The following is a 20856-nucleotide window of genomic DNA, read 5'->3' on the forward strand; positions in this document are numbered from 1 at the left end:
TTTTTTTTTTTTTTTTTTTTTTTTTCAAAAAAATATACTTTATTCATAAAAATTTATCATGAGCATTTCAGAAACATTTCAAATTGTCTTGACTGTACATTTCCGGCAGGGTTACATGTTGCCTTGACTTTCTTTCATTCAATTTTGATATTGTCGTACACATATCACTCTTTACATTACAATTCCTTCTTAAATATTTACAGTGGCATGTTTGTTTTATACATTGGAGTGTTGATTGCCCAGACCGAGGGGCTTTACACTGTTACGCGCCCCTCGGTGTACATTTGCTGGAAAGACTTTACACTGTGGTCTTTCCCCATTGCGCCTTGGCGGCAGCTGCCCCAAGCTTGAGTGCGTCCCTCAGCACGTAGTCCTGGACCTTGGAATGTGCCAGTCTGCAACACTCGGTCGAGGACAATTCTTTGCACTGGAAGATCAGCAAGTTTCGGGCAGACCAAAGAGCGTCTTTTACCGAGTTGATGACCTTCCAGCAGCAGTTGATATTTGTCTCGGTGTGTGTCCCTGGAAACAGTCCGTAGAGCACAGAGTCCTGTGTCACAGATCTGTTTGGGATAAACCTTGACAAATACCACTGCATCTCTCTCCAGACCTTCTTTGCAAAGGCACATTCCACAAGGAGGTGTGTGACCGTCTCATTTCCCCCACAGCCACTCCGAGGGCAGCGTGCATTGGTGCAGAGCCTTCGGGTGTGCATGAAGAATCTGACAGGGAGGGCCCTTCTCACCACCAGCCAAGCTAGGTCTTGGTGCTTGTTTGAAAGTTCTGGTGATGAGGCGTTCTGCCAGATGACTCTGGCAGTCTGCTCAGGGAACCATCCAACGTCCTCCACGGTCTCCTTTTCCCTGAGGGCCTCGAGGACATTACGTGCTGACCACTGCTTCATTGCCTTGTGGTCAAAGGTGTTTTTCTTCAAAAACTTTTCCACGAAGGACAGGTGGTACGGTACGGTCCAACTACTTGGAGCGTTCCGCGGCAATGAGGCCAGGCCCATCCTTCGTAACACCGGGGACAGGTAGAACCTCAGTATGTAGTGACACTTGGTGTTTGCATACTGGGGGTCCACGCACAGCTTGATGCAGCTGGACACAAAGGTGGCCAGCAGGATGAGGGAGGCGTTGGGTACGTTCCGCCCTCCCTTCTCCAGAGGTTTGTACATGGTGTCCCTTCGGACACGGTCCATCTTGGATCGCCAGATAAATTTGAAGATGGCCCGGGTGACTGCTGTGGCGTAGGGTCGGGTTATGGGCCAGACCTGCGCCACGTACAGTAGCACCGAGAGTACCTCACACCTGATGACCAGGGTTTTGCCCGCAATGGAGAGGGAGCGTTGCTCCCACCAGCCCAGTTTCTGTCTTACCTTTCCTATGCGCTCCTCCCAGTTTTTGGTGCACGCCCCAGCAGCTCCGAACCATATCCCCAGCACCTTCAGGTAATCGGACCTGACAGTGAAGGGGACAAAGGACCGGTCGGCCCAGTTCCCAAAGAACATGGCCTCGCTCTTGCCCCGGTTTACCTTGGCTCCAGAGGCCAGTTCAAACTGGTCGCAGGTGGTCAAGAGCCTGCGTACAGACGCAGGATCCGAGCAGAAGACGGCAACGTCGTCCATGTACAGGGAGGCCTTGACTTGCATGCCTCCACTGCCTGGGATCGTCACTCCTCATATCCCCGGATCCCTCCTGATGGACTCGGCAAAAGGTTCTATGCAGCACACAAAAAGGGCAGAGGAGAGAGGGCAGCCCTGCCTGACTCCAGATCTGATCTGGAACTTTTCTGATTCCCACCCATTGATTGAGACTGCACTATAGATGTTTGTGTAGAGCAGTTTGATCCAATTGCGAATTCCCTCCCCAAACCCCATTTTGGAGAGCACATCCATCATGTAGGTGTGCGATATTCTGTCAAAAGCCTTCTCCTGGTCAAGGCTGATGAGGCAAGTGTCCACCCCCCTGTCCTGCACGTAGGCGATCGTATCCCTGAGTAGCGCGAGGCTATCAGAGATCTTCCTGCCGGGTACAGCACAGGTCTGGTCAGGGTGGATCACCGACTCCAGAGCAGACCTGACCCGATTGGCGATGACCTTTGCTAGAATTTTGTAGTCCACATTCAACAGTGAAATGGGTCGCCAATTTCGAATTTCTTCCCTTTCCCCCTTCTGCTTGTAGATGAGGGTGATGATGCCTTTCCTCATGGACTCTGACATGCTGCCTTCCAGAAGCATACTCTCGTACACTTCCAGCAGGTCTGGGCCCATCCACTCCCACAGAGCCGAATACAACTCAACCGGTAAGCCGTCGCTTCCGGGAGTTTTACTCGTCTCGAAGGACTTGGCGGCCTTTGTCAGCTCGTCCAGAGTTAGTGGTTTGTCCAGGTTTTCCAGCTCGCTGTCGCCTATGACCTCCGTGATAGTCGACTGGAAGGTCTGGGAAACAGTGCTATCTGTTGGCTTCAGGTCATACAGTCCGGCATAAAAGGATTGGCTGATCCTCAGGATGTCAGACTGCGATGACTTTTCAGAGCCATCTTCTTCCTTCAGGCTGCTGATCACAGAGGTGTCTCTGTGCACCTTTTGGAAGAAGAAGCGTGAGCACTTTTCGTCCTGCTCCACGGAGCGGACTCTGGAACGGAAGATAACCTTGGAGGCCTCCGAGGTGTAGAGCGAGGCTTGCTGGCTCTTCACCTCTTGGAGATCCTCCTTGACATCCACCCCCATCGACTGCAGCTGGAGCAAATTTTGCATACTTTTCTGGAGCCTGGACATGACCCCTCGTCTCTCTCTCACCTTTTGAACGCCCTTGAGGATGAAAAACCTCTTGATATTCCCCTTGATTGCTTCCCACCAGAGATGTGGGGCCTCAAAGAGGGGTTTCACGGTTTTCCAACCTTTGTAATCCCTCCTGAGTTCCTCGATGTTCTCAGGGGTCAGCAGTTTTACATTTAGCTTCCACGTCCCCCTGCCTACCCCCTGGTCTTCCTGCAGGTGGCAGTCGGCCAGTAGGAGGCAGTGGTCAGAGAAGAACACCGGCGTTACGTCGGTGGACCTGACCGTGAAAGCTCGGGACACAAAAAAGAAGTCTATCCTGGAGCGGACGGACCCGTCTGGCCGTGACCATGTGTATCTACGCTGCGCGCCGTCTGCAGGGTTGCTGCAGACGTCGAGCAGCTTGGCGTCTTTTACCGTTTCCATCAGGAGTCTGGACGTAGCGTCTAGTTTGCTGTCGGCTTTGCTGGATCGTCCAGCCGCATCGATGATGCAGTTGAAGTCACCACCCAGGATGACCGGCTTGGAGGTGGCCAACAGCAGTGGGAGTTGCTGAAGAACTGCCAGCCGCTCACTTTTTACGGCCGGGGCGTACACATTAATAAGTCTGAGAGGGGTGTTTTTGTATTTCACGTCTGCTACGAGGAGGCGCCCGCCCACCACCTCCTTAACGTCGGAGATGGTGAAGTTGCCTCCCCGCAGCAGAATACCCAGGCCGGAGGAGCGGCAGTCGTTTCCTCCTGACCAGATGGATGGCCCGTGGGACCACCAGCTCGACCAGCGCCTGTAGTTGCTGAGGTGCGGAATTCCGCACTCCTGCAGGAACAGTAGGTCAGCTTTTACATTTGCCAAATAGTTGAGTGTGGCTACACACCGCGAAGTATCTTTGATGCTTCGCACATTTATGGATGCAATTTTTAAACCCATTATAAAAAGGATAGATTTACCAGTCTCAAGAGTCCAGAGTCTATACAGTTGGCTGTTCCAGCTGTTCGATGTTCCCCAGCATGCCGGTGGTGCTCGCAAACTTTAGCACAGTTGCAGGGCTGAGAAAGCTGTTCTGGTCCGTACTGGCCCCGTGATTTTGATGCAGATGCATTGGGGGGGTGATGTAGCCCTGGCGTTCGTCATGGCAGTCAGTAGGTGTTGGGGTTGCAGGCCGGTCTTCACCTGGGTTGTTGCTGCTCGTTGCTATCGGGGGTTGGTCTGTGACCTTGTTTCCTTCCCGGTCGGTGGTCTGGGGGGTCTGTGCCTTCCGTTCCACGTTGGTGCTTTGCCTCTTTATTTGAGGCCGATTCTTGTCCTGTTTTCCCTCATCGGATGAGGTGTCGGCGCTAAGTGCGCCGGCTGAGAGGTGTCTCTTTTTGCCACTACCCCTCGGGGGGTTCTTCAATTTGTTTTTTTGTTTCCGCTTTCGTTTGTCCCTGTTCACTGTTTCCCAGGGCTCTTTATTCTTTGTCCCATCCTCTTCCTCTTCCATTGAGTGTTCCTCATCAGATGGGGCTGGGGTTGGGTTGTCAGGAGGTGCTGGGGCCTCTTCTTTTTGTTGGGGGCCCTTTTGTTGCTTTTCCTCATTCTGAGCCGTGGTGTCTTTTTCGGTGGAGGGTGTGTGCACCTCCTCTCTGGTCGCCTTTTTAACTCCGCTGCTGATGATTTCAGCGTATGTTGCCCCGCGTTTCGGGCAGGCCCTGTAAAGATGGCCGGCCTCCCCACACAGGTTGCAGCACTTGTCTTCTTTGCAGTCCTTAGTCATGTGTCCCTCCTGCCTGCAGTTCTTGCAGAAGGTCACACTGCAGTTTGCGGCAACATGCCCCGTTTTGCCACAGGTGTGGCATACTCGTGGCTGTCCCACGTAGTAGAGGTAACCACGATTTACTCCAATAGCGAAATTGGAGGGGGGATGCAGGATGGCTCCGTTGCTGTCCGTTCTTAGGGTCACCTTGACCTGGTGCTCACTTGTCCAGATGCCGAAGGTGTCTTTCACTTGCACGCTGTCACTTTTCAGCTCAGCGTACCTGGCGAGGAACGTGAGCACATCAGATACAGGGACGTGGGGGTTGTACGTGTGCAGTGTAACAACCCGATTTCGCTGTGCCGGTAGCGTAAACAGAGGTTCCGCAGTCAGGATCGACAAGGGGCTCTGGTTACCTTTTTCCTTGAAGACGTTCAAGAATTTGATGCACGCTGCGACGCTCTTGAAGGTGACATCAAAGAAACCATTCTTGGGGAAGTTTTGCAAGCAGAAGATCTCTGTTGCTTTAAACCCACAGCACTCGAGCAGCACCTTCTTCACGAAGTGTTTCCGGTCCAAAGGTGACTCTCCATCCGTTTTCTTCACTGTGACTCGGACAGTGTTTCGCACGCCCCAGCCTGGTGGTCGGGATGCAGCTGCATCCATAGCTCGTACGTTGGGTGTGAAACTGTATCGGCGTTAGGCCTAAACCCGAGGTTTAGGCCAGCATGTAGATCCACCAATAGCAGCCAAGCTCCAAACGTTTCTTCTTTGACGACTTCAATCCCTCCGAGTTCTCCAATCCACGATCGTCATCAAAATCCTCAGCTTCCCTCGATCAAATGAGACTACACTTGATCTTAGCCAAAAGGCCGAGAAGCGGAGTAATGCACATTGAAGAGTGAAATGGGTGGTGAATTTCGAATGAGTTCCCTTTCGCCGTTGTGCTTGTAAGATGCGTTTGGTCATTCTTGATGACACCCCCGGGGCCAGGTAGATGGTGAGTAGCAGCAGCCAGTTGCCAAAGCATTTTGTTGTGTGCTGAAAGAACTGTGAATAAAGTGTATATTTGTATGTGTTTGAGCTGTTTTTTGAGTTTGAAATTCCCCATGAAGGGGTGGTGTGCACCGTTGCTGGAGATACTGCAATACCAGGTCGATGCGTGGAGTGGACGGAGCAAGCCCCTATTCCATCTCCCTGCTCCAAAAATCAATTTAATATATGGTCCCCAGATAAGGGACGTATCAGATATTAAACTGATAAGAACAGATTTTTTTTTTTTTTTTTTTTTCAAAAAAATATACTTTATTCATAAAAATTTATCATGAGCATTACAGAAACATTTCAAATTGTCTTGACTGTACATTTCCGGCAGGGTTACATGTTGCCTTGACTTTCTTTCATTCAATTTTGATATTGTCGTACACATATCACTCTTTAAATTACAATTCCTTCTTAAATATTTACAGTGGCATGTTTGTTTTATACATTGGAGTGTTGATTGCCCAGACCGAGGGGCTTTACACTGTTACGCGCCCCTCGGTGTACATTTGCTGGAAAGACTTTACACTGTGGTCTTTCCCCATTGCGCCTTGGCGGCAGCTGCCCCAAGCTTGAGTGCGTCCCTCAGCACGTAGTCCTGGACCTTGGAATGTGCCAGTCTGCAACACTCGGTCGAGGACAATTCTTTGCACTGGAAGATCAGCAAGTTTCGGGCAGACCAAAGAGCGTCTTTTACCGAGTTGATGACCTTCCAGCAGCAGTTGATATTTGTCTCGGTGTGTGTCCCTGGAAACAGTCCGTAGAGCACAGAGTCCTGTGTCACAGATCTGTTTGGGATAAACCTTGACAAATACCACTGCATCTCTCTCCAGACCTTCTTTGCAAAGGCACATTCCACAAGGAGGTGTGTGACCGTCTCATTTCCCCCACAGCCACTCCGAGGGCAGCGTGCATTGGTGCAGAGCCTTCGGGTGTGCATGAAGAATCTGACAGGGAGGGCCCTTCTCACCACCAGCCAAGCTAGGTCTTGGTGCTTGTTTGAAAGTTCTGGTGATGAGGCGTTCTGCCAGATGACTCTGGCAGTCTGCTCAGGGAACCATCCAACGTCCTCCACGGTCTCCTTTTCCCTGAGGGCCTCGAGGACATTACGTGCTGACCACTGCTTCATTGCCTTGTGGTCAAAGGTGTTTTCCTTCAAAAACTTTTCCACAAAGGACAGGTGGTACGGTACGGTCCAACTACTTGGAGCGTTCCGCGGCAATGAGGCCAGGCCCATCCTTCGCAACACCGGGGACAGGTAGAACCTCAGTATGTAGTGACACTTGGTGTTTGCATACTGGGGGTCCACGCACAGCTTGATGCAGCTGGACACAAAGGTGGCCAGCAGGATGAGGGAGGCGTTGGGTACGTTCCGCCCTCCCTTCTCCAGAGGTTTGTACATGGTGTCCCTTCGGACACGGTCCATCTTGGATCGCCAGATAAATTTGAAGATGGCCCGGGTGACTGCTGTGGCGTAGGGTCGGGTTATGGGCCAGACCTGCGCCACGTACAGTAGCACCGAGAGTACCTCACACCTGATGACCAGGGTTTTGCCCGCAATGGAGAGGGAGCGTTGCTCCCACCAGCCCAGTTTCTGTCTTACCTTTCCTATGCGCTCCTCCCAGTTTTTGGTGCACGCCCCAGCAGCTCCGAACCATATCCCCAGCACCTTCAGGTAATCGGACCTGACAGTGAAGGGGACAAAGGACCGGTCGGCCCAGTTCCCAAAGAACATGGCCTCGCTCTTGCCCCGGTTTACCTTGGCTCCAGAGGCCAGTTCAAACTGGTCGCAGGTGGTCAAGAGCCTGCGTACAGACGCAGGATCCGAGCAGAAGACGGCAACGTCGTCCATGTACAGGGAGGCCTTGACTTGCATGCCTCCACTGCCTGGGATCGTCACTCCTCTTATCCCCGGATCCCTCCTGATGGACTCGGCAAAAGGTTCTATGCAGCACACAAAAAGGGCAGAGGAGAGAGGGCAGCCCTGCCTGACTCCAGATCTGATCTGGAACTTTTCTGATTCCCACCCATTGATTGAGACTGCACTATAGATGTTTGTGTAGAGCAGTTTGATCCAATTGCGAATTCCCTCCCCAAACCCCATTTTGGAGAGCACATCCATCATGTAGGTGTGCGATATTCTGTCAAAAGCCTTCTCCTGGTCAAGGCTGATGAGGCAAGTGTCCACCCCCCTGTCCTGCACGTAGGCGATCGTATCCCTGAGTAGCGCGAGGCTATCAGAGATCTTCCTGCCGGGTACAGCACAGGTCTGGTCAGGGTGGATCACCGACTCCAGAGCAGACCTGACCCGATTGGCGATGACCTTTGCTAGAATTTTGTAGTCCACATTCAACAGTGAAATGGGTCGCCAATTTCGAATTTCTTCCCTTTCCCCCTTCTGCTTGTAGATGAGGGTGATGATGCCTTTCCTCATGGACTCTGACATGCTGCCTTCCAGAAGCATACTCTCGTACACTTCCAGCAGGTCTGGGCCCATCCAGTCCCACAGAGCCGAATACAACTCAACCGGTAAGCCGTCGCTTCCGGGAGTTTTACTCGTCTCGAAGGACTTGGCGGCCTTTGTCAGCTCGTCCAGAGTTAGTGGTTTGTCCAGGTTTTCCAGCTCGCTGTCGCCTATGACCTCCGTGATAGTCGACAGGAAGGTCTGGGAAACAGTGCTATCTGTTGGCTTCAGGTCATACAGTCCGGCATAAAAGGATTGGCTGATCCTCAGGATGTCAGACTGCGATGACTTTTCAGAGCCATCTTCTTCCTTCAGGCTGCTGATCACAGAGGTGTCTCTGTGCACCTTTTGGAAGAAGAAGCGTGAGCACTTTTCGTCCTGCTCCACGGAGCGGACTCTGGAACGGAAGATAACCTTGGAGGCCTCCGAGGTGTAGAGCGAGGCTTGCTGGCTCTTCACCTCTTGGAGATCCTCCTTGACATCCACCCCCATCGACTGCAGCTGGAGCAAATTTTGCATACTTTTCTGGAGCCTGGACATGACCCCTCGTCTCTCTCTCACCTTTTGAACGCCCTTGAGGATGAAAAACCTCTTGATATTCCCCTTGATTGCTTCCCACCAGAGATGTGGGGCCTCAAAGAGGGGTTTCACGGTTCTCCAACCTTTGTAATCCCTCCTGAGTTCCTCGATGTTCTCAGGGGTCAGCAGTTTTACATTTAGCTTCCACGTCCCCCTGCCTACCCCCTGGTCTTCCTGCAGGTGGCAGTCGGCCAGTAGGAGGCAGTGGTCAGAGAAGAACACCGGCGTTACGTCGGTGGACCTGACCGTGAAAGCTCGGGACACAAAAAAGAAGTCTATCCTGGAGCGGACGGACCCATCCGGCCGTGACCATGTGTATCTACGCTGCGCGCCGTCTGCAGGGTTGCTGCAGACGTCGAGCAGCTTGGCGTCTTTTACCGTTTCCATCAGGAGTCTGGACGTAGCGTCTAGTTTGCTGTCGGCTTTGCTGGATCGTCCAGCCGCATCGATGATGCAGTTGAAGTCACCACCCAGGATGACCGGCTTGGAGGTGGCCAACAGCAGTGGGAGTTGCTGAAGAACTGCCAGCCGCTCACTTTTTACGGCCGGGGCGTACACATTAATAAGTCTGAGAGGGGTGTTTTTGTATTTCACGTCTGCTACGAGGAGGCGCCCGCCCACCACCTCCTTAACGTCGGAGATGGTGAAGTTGCCTCCCCGCAGCAGAATACCCAGGCCGGAGGAGCGGCAGTCGTTTCCTCCTGACCAGATGGATGGCCCGTGGGACCACCAGCTCGACCAGCGCCTGTAGTTGCTGAGGTGCGGAATTCCGCACTCCTGCAGGAACAGTAGGTCAGCTTTTACATTTGCCAAATAGTTGAGTGTGGCTACACACCGCGAAGTATCTTTGATGCTTCGCACATTTATGGATGCAATTTTTAAACCCATTATAAAAAGGATAGATTTACCAGTCTCAAGAGTCCAGAGTCTATACAGTTGGCTGTTCCAGCTGTTCGATGTTCCCCAGCATTCCGGTGGTGCTCGCAAACTTTAGCACAGTTGCAGGGCTGAGAAAACTGTTCTGGTCCGTACTGGCCCCGTGATTTTGATGCAGATGCATTGGGGGGGTGGTGTAGCCCTGGGGTTCGTTGTAGCAGTCAGTAGGTGTTGGGGTTGCAGGCCGGTCTTCACCTGGGTTGTTGCTGCTCGTTACTATCGGGGGTTGATCTGTGACCTTGTTTCCTTCCCGGTCGGTGGTCTGGGGGGTCTGTGCCTTCCGTTCCACGTTGGTGCTTTGCCTCTTTATTTGAGGCCGATTCTTGTCCTGTTTTCCCTCATCGGATGAGGTGTCGGCGCTAAGTGCGCCGGCTGAGAGGTGTCGCTTTTTGCCACTACCCCTCGGGGGGTTCTTCAGTTTGTTTTTTTGTTTCCGCTTTCGTTTGTCCCTGTTCACTGTTTCCCAGGGCTCTTTATTCTTTGTCCCATCCTCTTCCTCTTCCATTGAGTGTTCCTCATCAGATGGGGCTGGGGTTGGGTTGTCAGGAGGTGCTGGGGCCTCTTCTTTTTGTTGGGGGCCCTTTTGTTGCTTTTCCTCATTCTGAGCCGTGGTGTCTTTTTCGGTGGAGGGTGTATGCACCTCCTCTCTGGTCGCCTTTTTAACTCCGCTGCTGATGATTTGAGCGTATGTCGCCCCGCGTTTCGGGCAGGCCCTGTAAAGATGGCCGGCCTCCCCACACAGGTTGCAGCACTTGTCTTCTTTGCAGTCCTTAGTCATGTGTCCCTCCTGCCTGCAGTTCTTGCAGAAGGTCACACTGCAGTTTGCGGCAACATGCCCCGTTTTGCCACAGGTGTGGCATACTCGTGGCTGTCCCACGTAGTAGAGGTAGCCACGATTTACTCCAATAGCGAAATTGGAGGGGGGATGCAGGATGGCTCCGTTGCTGTCCGTTCTTAGGGTCACCTTGACCTGGTGCTCACTTGTCCAGATGCCGAAGGTGTCTTTCACTTGCACGCTGTCACTTTTCAGCTCAGCGTACCTGGCGAGGAACGTGAGCACATCAGATACAGGGACGTGGGGGTTGTACGTGTGCAGTGTAACAACCCGATTTCGCTGTGCCGGTAGCGTAAACAGAGGTTCCGCAGTCAGGATCGACAAGGGACTCTGGTTACCTTTTTCCTTGAAGACGTTCAAGAATTTGATGCACGCTGCGACGCTCTTGAAGGTGACATCAAAGAAACCATTCTTGGGGAAGTTTTGCAAGCAGAAGATCTCTGTTGCTTTAAACCCACAGCACTCGAGCAGCACCTTCTTCACGAAGTGTTTCCGGTCCAAAGGTGACTCTCCATCCGTTTTCTTCACTGTGACTCGGACAGTGTTTCGCACGCCCCAGCCTGGTGGTCGGGATGCAGCTGCATCCATAGCTCGTACGTTGGGTGTGAAACTGTATCGGCGTTAGGCCTAAACCCGAGGTTTAGGCCAGCATGTAGATCCACCAATAGCAGCCAAGCTCCAAACGTTTCTTCTTTGACGACTTCAATCCCTCCGAGTTCTCCAATCCACGATCGTCATCGAAATCCTCAGCTTCCCTCGATCAAATGAGACTACACTTGATCTTAGCCAAAAGGCCGAGAAGCGGAGTAATGCACATTGAAGAGTGAAATGGGTGGTGAATTTCGAATGAGTTCCCTTTCGCCGTTGTGCTTGTAAGATGCGTTTGGTCATTCTTGATGACACCCCGGGGCCAGGTAGATGGTGAGTAGCAGCAGCCAGTTGCCAAAGCATTTTGTTGTGTGCTGAAAGAACTGTGAATAAAGTGTATATTTGTATGTGTTTGAGCTGTTTTTTGAGTTTGAAATTCCCCATGAAGGGGTGGTGTGCACCGTTGCTGGAGATACTGCAATACCAGGTCGATGCGTGGAGTGGACGGAGCAAGCCCCTATTCCATCTCCCTGCTCCAAAAATCAATTTAATATATGGTCCCCAGATAAGGGACGTATCAGATATTAAACTGATAAGAACAGATTTTTTTTTTTTTTTTTTTTTTTTTTTTTTTTTTTTCAAAAAAATATACTTTATTCATAAAAATTTATCATGAGCATTACAGAAACATTTCAAATTGTCTTGACTGTACATTTTCGGCAGGGTTACATGTTGCCTTGACTTTCTTTCATTCAATTTTGATATTGTCGTACACATATCACTCTTTACATTACAATTCCTTCTTAAATATTTACAGTGGCATGTTTGTTTTATACATTGGAGTGTTGATTGCCCAGACCGAGGGGCTTTACACTGTTACGCGCCCCTCGGTGTACATTTGCTGGAAAGACTTTACACTGTGGTCTTTCCCCATTGCGCCTTGGCGGCAGCTGCCCCAAGCTTGAGTGCGTCCCTCAGCACGTAGTCCTGGACCTTGGAATGTGCCAGTCTGCAACACTCGGTCGAGGACAATTCTTTGCACTGGAAGATCAGCAAGTTTCGGGCAGACCAAAGAGCGTCTTTTACCGAGTTGATGACCTTCCAGCAGCAGTTGATATTTGTCTCGGTGTGTGTCCCTGGAAACAGTCCGTAGAGCACAGAGTCCTGTGTCACAGATCTGTTTGGGATAAACCTTGACAAATACCACTGCATCTCTCTCCAGACCTTCTTTGCAAAGGCACATTCCACAAGGAGGTGTGTGACCGTCTCATTTCCCCCACAGCCACTCCGAGGGCAGCGTGCATTGGTGCAGAGCCTTCGGGTGTGCATGAAGAATCTGACAGGGAGGGCCCTTCTCACCACCAGCCAAGCTAGGTCTTGGTGCTTGTTTCAAAGTTCTGGTGATGAGGCGTTCTGCCAGATGACTCTGGCAGTCTGCTCAGGGAACCATCCAACGTCCTCCACGGTCTCCTTTTCCCTGAGGGCCTCGAGGACATTACGTGCTGACCACTGCTTCATTGCCTTGTGGTCAAAGGTGTTTTCCTTCAAAACCTTTTCCACAAAGGACAGGTGGTACGGTACGGTCCAACTACTTGGAGCGTTCCGCGGCAATGAGGCCAGGCCCATCCTTCGTAACACCGGGGACAGGTAGAACCTCAGTATGTAGTGACACTTGGTGTTTGCATACTGGGGGTCCACGCACAGCTTGATGCAGCTGGACACAAAGGTGGCCAACAGGATGAGGGAGGCGTTGGGTACATTCCGCCCTCCCTTCTCCAGAGGTTTGTACATGGTGTCCCTTCGGACACGGTCCATCTTGGATCGCCAGATAAATTTGAAGATGGCCCGGGTGACTGCTGTGGCGTAGGGTCGGGTTATGGGCCAGACCTGCGCCACGTACAGTAGCACCGAGAGTACCTCACACCTGATGACCAGGGTTTTGCCCGCAATGGAGAGGGAGCGTTGCTCCCACCAGCCCAGTTTCTGTCTTACCTTTCCTATGCGCTCCTCCCAGTTTTTGGTGCACGCCCCAGCAGCTCCGAACCATATCCCCAGCACCTTCAGGTAATCTGACCTGACAGTGAAGGGGACAAAGGACCGGTCGGCCCAGTTCCCAAAGAACATGGCCTCGCTCTTGCCCCGGTTTACCTTGGCTCCAGAGGCCAGTTCAAACTGGTCGCAGGTGGTCAAGAGCCTGCGTACAGACGCAGGATCCGAGCAGAAGACGGCAACGTCGTCCATGTACAGGGAGGCCTTGACTTGCATGCCTCCACTGCCTGGGATCGTCACTCCTCTTATGCCCGGATCCCTCCTGATGGACTCGGAAAAAGGTTCTATGCAGCACACAAAAAGGGCAGAGGAGAGAGGGCAGCCCTGCCTGACTCCAGATCTGATCTGGAACTTTTCTGATTCCCACCCATTGATTGAGACTGCGCTATAGATGTTTGTGTAGAGCAGTTTGATCCAATTGCGAATTCCCTCCCCAAACCCCATTTTGGAGAGCACATCCATCATGTAGGTGTGCGATATTCTGTCAAAAGCCTTCTCCTGGTCAAGGCTGATGAGGCAAGTGTCCACCCCCCTGTCCTGACCGTAGGCGATCGTATCCCTGAGTAGCGCGAGGCTATCAGAGATCTTCCTGCCGGGTACAGCACAGGTCTGGTCAGGGTGGATCACCGACTCCAGAGCAGACCTGACCCGATTGGCGATGACCTTTGCTAGAATTTTGTAGTCCACATTCAACAGTGAAATGGGTCGCCAATTTCGAATTTCTTCCCTTTCCCCCTTCTGCTTGTAGATGAGGGTGATGATGCCTTTCCTCATGGACTCTGACATGCTGCCTTCCAGAAGCATACTCTCGTACACTTCCAGCAGGTCTGGGCCGATTCAGTCCCACAGAGCCGAATACAGCTCAACCGGTAAGCCGTCGCTTCCGGGAGTTTTACTCGTCTCGAAGGACTTGGCGGCCTTTGTCGGCTCGTCCAGAGTTAGTGGTTTGTCCAGGTTTTCCAGCTCGCTGTCGCCTATGACCTCCGTGATAGTCGACAGGAAGGTCTGGGAAACAGTGCTATCTGTTGGCTTCAGGTCATACAGTCCGGCAAAAAAGGATTGGCTGATCCTCAGGATGTCAGACTGCGATGACTTTTCAGAGCCATCTTCTTCCTTCAGGCTGCTGATCACAGAGGTCTCTCTGTGCACCTTTTGGAAGAAGAAGCGTGAGCACTTTTCGTCCTGCTCCACGGAGCGGACTCTGGAACGGAAGATAACCTTGGAGGCCTCCGAGGTGTAGAGCGAGGCTTGCTGGCTCTTCACCTCTTGGAGATCCTCCTTGACATCCACCCCCATCGACTGCAGCTGGAGCAAATTTTGCATACTTTTCTGGAGCCTGGACATGACCCCTCGTCTCTCTCTCACCTTTTGAACCCCCTTTAGGATGAAAAACCTCTTGATATTCCCCTTGATTGCTTCCCACCAGAGATGTGGGGCCTCAAAGAGGGGTTTCACGGTTCTCCAACCCTTGTAATCCCTCCTGAGTTCCTCGATGTTCTCAGGGGTCAGCAGTTTTACATTTAGCTTCCACGTCCCCCTGCCTACCCCCTGGTCTTCCTGCAGGTGGCAGTCGGCCAGTAGGAGGCAGTGGTCAGAGAAGAACACCGGCGTTACGTCGGTGGACCTGACCGTGAAAGCTCGGGATACAAAAAAGAAGTCTATCCTGGAGCGGACGGACCCGTCTGGCCGTGACCATGTGTATCTACGCTGCGCGCCGTCTGCAGGGTTGCTGCAGACGTCGAGCAGCTTGGCGTCTTTTACCGTTTCCATCAGGAGTCTGGACGTAGCGTCCAGTTTGCTGTCGGCTTTGCTGGATCGTCCAGCCGCATCGATGATGCAGTTGAAGTCACCACCCAGGATGACCGGCTTGGAGGTGGCCAACAGCAGTGGGAGTTGCTGAAGAACTGCCAGCCGCTCACTTTTTACGGCCGGGGCGTACACATTAATAAGTCTGAGAGGGGTGTTTTTGTATTTCACGTCTGCTACGAGGAGGCACCCGCCCACCACCTCCTTAACGTCGGAGATGGTGAAGTTGCCTCCCCGCAGCAGAATACCCAGGCCGGAGGAGCGGCAGTCGTTTCCTCCTGACCAGATGGATGGCCCGTGGGACCACCAGCTCGACCAGCGCCTGTAGTTGCGGAGGTGGAGGGACTCGTCGATGGCGCGCATCGTGGCCTTTGCGATATCCGCTTTGATGCGGCTGAAGGCCTGGCGAGCCTCTGTCGACAAGGGGAAGGTAGTGGACTGTATTAGCGGGCGGGCCTTGTCTGCATACTGGGGGACCCACTGGACGTAATATGAAAAGAAACCCAGGCAACGTTTCAGGGCTTTGGAGCAGTGGGGGAGGGGGAATTCCATAAGGGGGCGCATGCGTTCGGGGTCGGGGCCTATTATCCCATTGCGCACTATGTATCCCAGGATGGCCAACCGGTTTGTGCTAAAAACGCACTTTTCCTCGTTATATGTGAGGTTCAGGGCGTTAGCGGTCTGGAGGAACTTTTGGAGGTTGGCGTCGTGGTCCTGCTGATCGTGGCCGCAGATGGTTACGTTGTCGAGATACGGGAACGTAGCCTGCAACCCGTGCTGGTCAACCATTCGGTCCATCTCCCGTTGGAAGACCGAGACCCCGTTTGTGACACCAAATGGGACCCTTAGGAAGTGGTATGGACGCCCGTCTGCCTCGAAGACGGTGTACTTGCGGTCACCTGGGCGGATGGGGAGCTGGTGGTAGGCGGACTTGAGGTCCACGGTGGAGAAGACCTTATACTGGGCAATCCGATTGACCATGTCGGATATGCGGGGGAGAGGGTACGCATCTAGCTGCGTGTACCTGTTGATGGTCTGACTATAGTCTACGACCATCCTTTGCTTCTCCCCGGTCTTTACTACTACCACCTGGGCTCTCCAGGGACTATTGCTGGCCTGGATTATGCCTTCCTTCAGCAGCCGCTGGACTTCAGACCGAATAAATATCCGGTCCTGGGCGCTGTACCGTCTGCTCCTAGTGGCGACGGGTTTGCAATCCGGGGTGAGGTTTGCAAACAAGGACGGCGGTTCAACCTTGAGAGTTGCGAGGCCGCAGATAGTGAGTGGGGGTATTGGGCCGCCGAATTGGAATGTTAGGCTCTGCAGGTTACACTGGAAATCTAATCCCAGTAATGTGGGCGCGCAGAGTTGGGGAAGGACGTAGAGCCTGTAGTTCTTAAACTCCCTCCCTTGCACCGTTAGGTTCGCGATGCAGAACCCTTTGATCTCTACGGAGTGGGATCCTGCAGCTAGGGAAATCTTTTGCGTGCTTGGATGGATGATCAGAAAACAGCGTCTTACTGTGTCTGGGTGAATAAAACTTTCAGTGCTCTCGGAGTCGATCAGGCATGGCGTCTCGTATCCGTTGACCAGCACCATTGTTGTCGTCGTCTGGAGCGTCCGGGGCCGTGATTGATCCAGTGTCACCGAAGCCAGTCGTGGTAGTAGTGTCGCGGCGTCTTCTTCGGTCCCCGTGGTGCCGTCGATGCTGGGGTCCTTTGTTGTCAACCAAGATGGTGGCGTCCATGAATCGCACGCGGCCGGGGGTGGACAAAATGGCCGCCCCCATGGATCGCACGTGGTCGGGGGGTGGACAAAATGGCCGCCCCCATGAATCGCACGTGGCTGGGGGGTCACAAGATGGCGGCGCCCATCCTCCCCTTGTGGTGCCCGGGACCCAAAATGGCGGCGCCCGCGGGTCGCACATGGGGCGCTGGGCGGGTTGGGGAGCGTTTGGGATGTGCTGGGCTCGTTCTTCTCCGGGGATTGCGGCGACCCCCCCGGGACCGGCACACTGCCGCGTAATGGCCCTTCTTGCCGCAGCTTTTACAAATAGCTGCGCGGGCCGGGCAGCACTGCCGGGGGTGTTTCGCTTGTCCGCAGAAATAGCAGCGGGCCCCCCCGGGATGGTCTGGTGCTTTAACCACGCAAGCTTGCGAGGGGTGGGGGGGGGGGGGAGTTTGTCACGACGGGGGTCCACGGAGCCCAAGGGGCTGCCGCGCGGTCGGGGCCGTAGGCGCGGGCGTTTTGCGAGGCCACATCTAGGGAAGCTGCAAGGGCCCGTGCCTCTGAGAGTCCTAGCGACTCTCTTTCTAAAAGTCTTTGGCGGATTTGGGGAGAGTTCATACCTGCCACAAACGCATCGCGAATTAACATGTCCGTGTGTCCGATCGCGTTCACCGGCGGGCAGCTGCAGCCCCGTCCCAAAATTAGCAGCGCGGCGTAGAATTCGTCTAGCGATTCTCCGGGACTTTGCCGTCTCGTCGCGAGTTGGTGGCGCGCGTAGACCTGGTTAACGGGCCGAACGGAGATACTCTTCAGCAATGCGAGCGCCGTTGGGAAATCCTCTGCGTCTTCTATGAGAGGGTAAATTTCCGGGCTTACCCTCGAATGCAGGACCTGCATTTTCAGGTCTTCTGTGATCCGGCCGGGGGCCGTTCGGAGGTAGCCTTCAAAGCATGCTTGCCAGTGTTTAAATACTGCTGCCGAGTTCGCTGCGTGGGGGCTGATCCGCAGGCATTCCGGGGCGATCCGGAGCTCCATAGTCTTTTAAGCTCGTTTAATAAATTGTAGCGCACAATGACTTACGAGAGACGAGAAGTGATGAAGTCGATCCAGGCTTTATTAAGCGATGCTTGTCCCCAGCAGCTCAGCAACAGAATGAAGCTGCGGGGAGAAGCTCGGGTTCTTATACTCCGCCTTCAGGGCGGAGCCAGGAGTCAGCAGCCAACCAGGACCCGGGATCTGTCAGCCAATAGCATCTCGGCTTCACAGTCCCACATAACCCCTAATACATACCACCACACTCAGGAAGGCAGACAGCATTATCAGACACCCCTCCCACCCAGGCATTGCCTTCTTCCAGACCCTTCCATCAGGCAGAAGGTACAGAAGTGGGGGGTGAGCATGGGGATACCTCCATCAGAAGCCCTCTTATGATCAGGAATTCCCCCCTCCCCCACACACCATATAATACCCAGTGGCCTCTGGACCTCCCTCCCATCCCGCTCCCTCCTCTGGGAAATCCGATCGCTCCCACCTCATCCAATCAGATTGATTGGCATCTCCCTGAGGCAGGACTTCCTCACAAATTGAAAACTAGTCTCAGCAATGGTGGAAATACAGATCGCTGGTTGTAAAAGCCTGTCTGGTTCACTAATGTCCTTTAGGAAAGGAAATCTGCCGTCCTTACCCGGTCTGGCCTACATGTGACTCCAGACCCACAGCAATGTGGTTCACTCTTATTTTTGATAAACAATTTTAATGAGGTATTTTTTGGCATTGTAAACAGTAGAATTACAGAACGAGAAAACAAAACGACTGTACAGTAAACAAAGTACAGTAACCCTGCCCCCCGACCCCCCTGCTGACGATCAATTGTCCGCAAAGAAGTCAATGAATGGTTCCCACCTCCGAGCGAGGTGGCAAACATTCACTTCCTTCTCCCACCCATCCTCTAGACACTACCCTATCTTGGATCCCCCTTAGTGGCAAGGGTTGAAAAGATGGCACCTGCCTGCGCAAAAAGTCCCGCACCAAAATATACCGGAATTCATTCCCCCTCGTCAACCCAAACTTGGCCTCCAGCGCCCTCAAGCTAGGGAAGCCCCCGCCTCCCCCGCACCACCCACTTCCTTATCATGACTATGTTAGCTGCCCAATAATAGTTGCTGAAATTCAGCAGTACAAGCCCCCCTTCCCCCCCCCGGTTCCGCTCGAGCATCACCCTCTTCACTCGCGGGGACTTGCCCGCCCATACAAAGCCCAAAATGATCTTGCTTACCCTCTTAAAAAAGGAACGTGGAATGAAAATGGGGAGACACTGGAACAGGAATAAGTACCTCAGGAGGACCATCATTTTAACTGTCTGTACTCTCCCAGCTAACGACAGCAGGAGCGCACCCACCTCCGAAACTCCTCTCGCATTTGATCAACCGGCCGGGAGAGGTTCAGCTTGTGCAGTCGACCCCAATCCCGCGCCACTTGTATTCCCAGGTACCTGAACTGTCCCCACTAACCGGAACAGCAGCTCCCTCAGCCGGTCCCCGTGGCCCCTCTCCTGAATTACAAACATTTCACTTTTTGTCATATTCAATTTGTACCCCGAAAACCGGCCGAATTCCCCCAGGGTCGCCATGATTCCGTCCATCCCCGCCATCGGGTCCGAAACGTACAAAAGCAGGTCATCTGCATACAATGAAACCCTATGCTCCACCCAGCACCCCCCCCCCCCCCCCGAACCAGCCCCTTCCAACCCTCTGAAGCCCTCAGAGCAATTGCCAGCGGCTCTATAGCTAACGCAGTGGGGAGAGGGGGCACCCCTGTCTCGTCCCGTGGTGCAGTCTAAAATAGTCGGAAGTCGTCCTGTTTGTCCTCACACTCGCCTCCAGGACCTGATATAGCAGCCTGACCCAGTCGATGAAACCACCCCAAATCCAAACCGTCCCAGCACCTCCCATAAGGATTCCCACTCAACCTGGTCAAATGCCTTCTCAGTGTCCATTGCCACCACTACCTCCACCTCCTTTCCCTCTGGGGCATCACGATCACATTGAGCAATCTTCTTGTATTCGCCACCAGTTGCCTACCTTTAACGAACCCTGTTTGATCCTCCCTAATAACACTCGGCACACAATCCTCAATCCTAGTGGCCAAAAGCTTTGCCAGCAGTTTGGCATCCACGTTAAGAAGGGAGATCGACCTATAAGACCCTCACGACTCCGGGTTCTTGTCCCGTTTTAAAATCAAGGAGATGGTAGCCTGCGACATGGTCTGGGGCAACACCCCTCTGTCCCTTGCCTCATTAAAAACCTTGACCAGCAGCGGCCCCAACATCCCGGAGAAGTTTTTATATAATTCTACCGGGTACCCATCCAGCCCCGGGGCTTTAGCTGACTGCATGGCCTTTAAGCCCTCTAATATCTCCTCCGCTCTGATCGGGGCGCCCAGCCCTTCTACTAGCTCCCTGCCCACTTTTGGGAATGTCAGGCCGTCTAAGAAGCATCTCATCCCCTCTAGCCCCGCGGGGGGCTCCGAGCTATCGAGTTTGCTATAAAAGTCCTTGAAAGCCCTGTTCACACCCGCTGCATCCCCAACCAAGTTACCACCTCCATCCACCACTTTACCTATTGCCCGAGCCGCCTCCCTCTTTCTGAGCTGCTGAGCCAGCATCCTGCTGGCTTTCTCTCCATGTTCATATACCGCATCCCTCGCCTTTCTGAGCTGCTCCACTACCTTACCCGTGGACACCACCCCAAACCCCACCTGCAGCCTCCTCCGTTCCCTCAAGAGCTCCGCACTCGGGGTCCCAGCATAGCTCCTGTCAACCTCCAGGATCTCTGCTAACAGTCGGTCCGTCTCTGCCCTGTCCATCTTTTCCCTGTGAGCCCGGATTGAAATCAGCTCCCCTCTCAGCACTGCCTTGAGCGCCTCCCACACCACCGCTGCTGAGACTTCCCCCGTACCTGCAGGTAGTTTTGTATACACTTCCTCACCCTCTTGCACACCCCCTCATCCGCCAGCAGCCCCACATCCAGCCTCCACTGCGGGCGCTGGAAGCTCTCTTCACTCACCTGTAGCTCGACCCAATGCGGGGCATGGTCGGAAATGGTGATTGCCGAATACTGCGCGTCCACCACCCCTGTCAGTAGATCCCTACTCAGTATAAAAAAATCGATCTGGGAGTAGACCCTATGGACGTGCAAGAAAAAGGAGAACTCCTTCCCTGTCGGCCTTCTAAACCTCTAAGGGCCGACCCTCCTCATCTTTCCAGCTTACAGCTAACCATAACGTAGCGACCTCCCCCATCCGAAACAATACTCCCCACC

At 53.3% G+C, this 20856-nt stretch overlaps 2 non-coding genes across 2 annotated transcripts; both read right to left on the minus strand.

The window, feature by feature from the left end:
* Window positions 1–5628: 5628 nt before the first annotated feature.
* LOC140407957 (U2 spliceosomal RNA) lies at window positions 5629–5813 on the minus strand. The gene has a single exon (XR_011939913.1). It is a non-coding gene; the product is annotated as a U2 spliceosomal RNA (small nuclear RNA).
* A 5591-nt stretch (window positions 5814–11404) lies between these two features.
* Window positions 11405–11604, minus strand: LOC140408009 (U2 spliceosomal RNA). The gene has a single exon (XR_011939963.1). It is a non-coding gene; the product is annotated as a U2 spliceosomal RNA (small nuclear RNA).
* Between the last annotated feature and the right edge of the window lie 9252 nt (window positions 11605–20856).

This window comes from Scyliorhinus torazame, chromosome 2, assembly GCF_047496885.1.
Source record: "Scyliorhinus torazame isolate Kashiwa2021f chromosome 2, sScyTor2.1, whole genome shotgun sequence".
In the NCBI taxonomy this organism is placed as follows: Eukaryota; Metazoa; Chordata; class Chondrichthyes; order Carcharhiniformes; family Scyliorhinidae; genus Scyliorhinus; species Scyliorhinus torazame.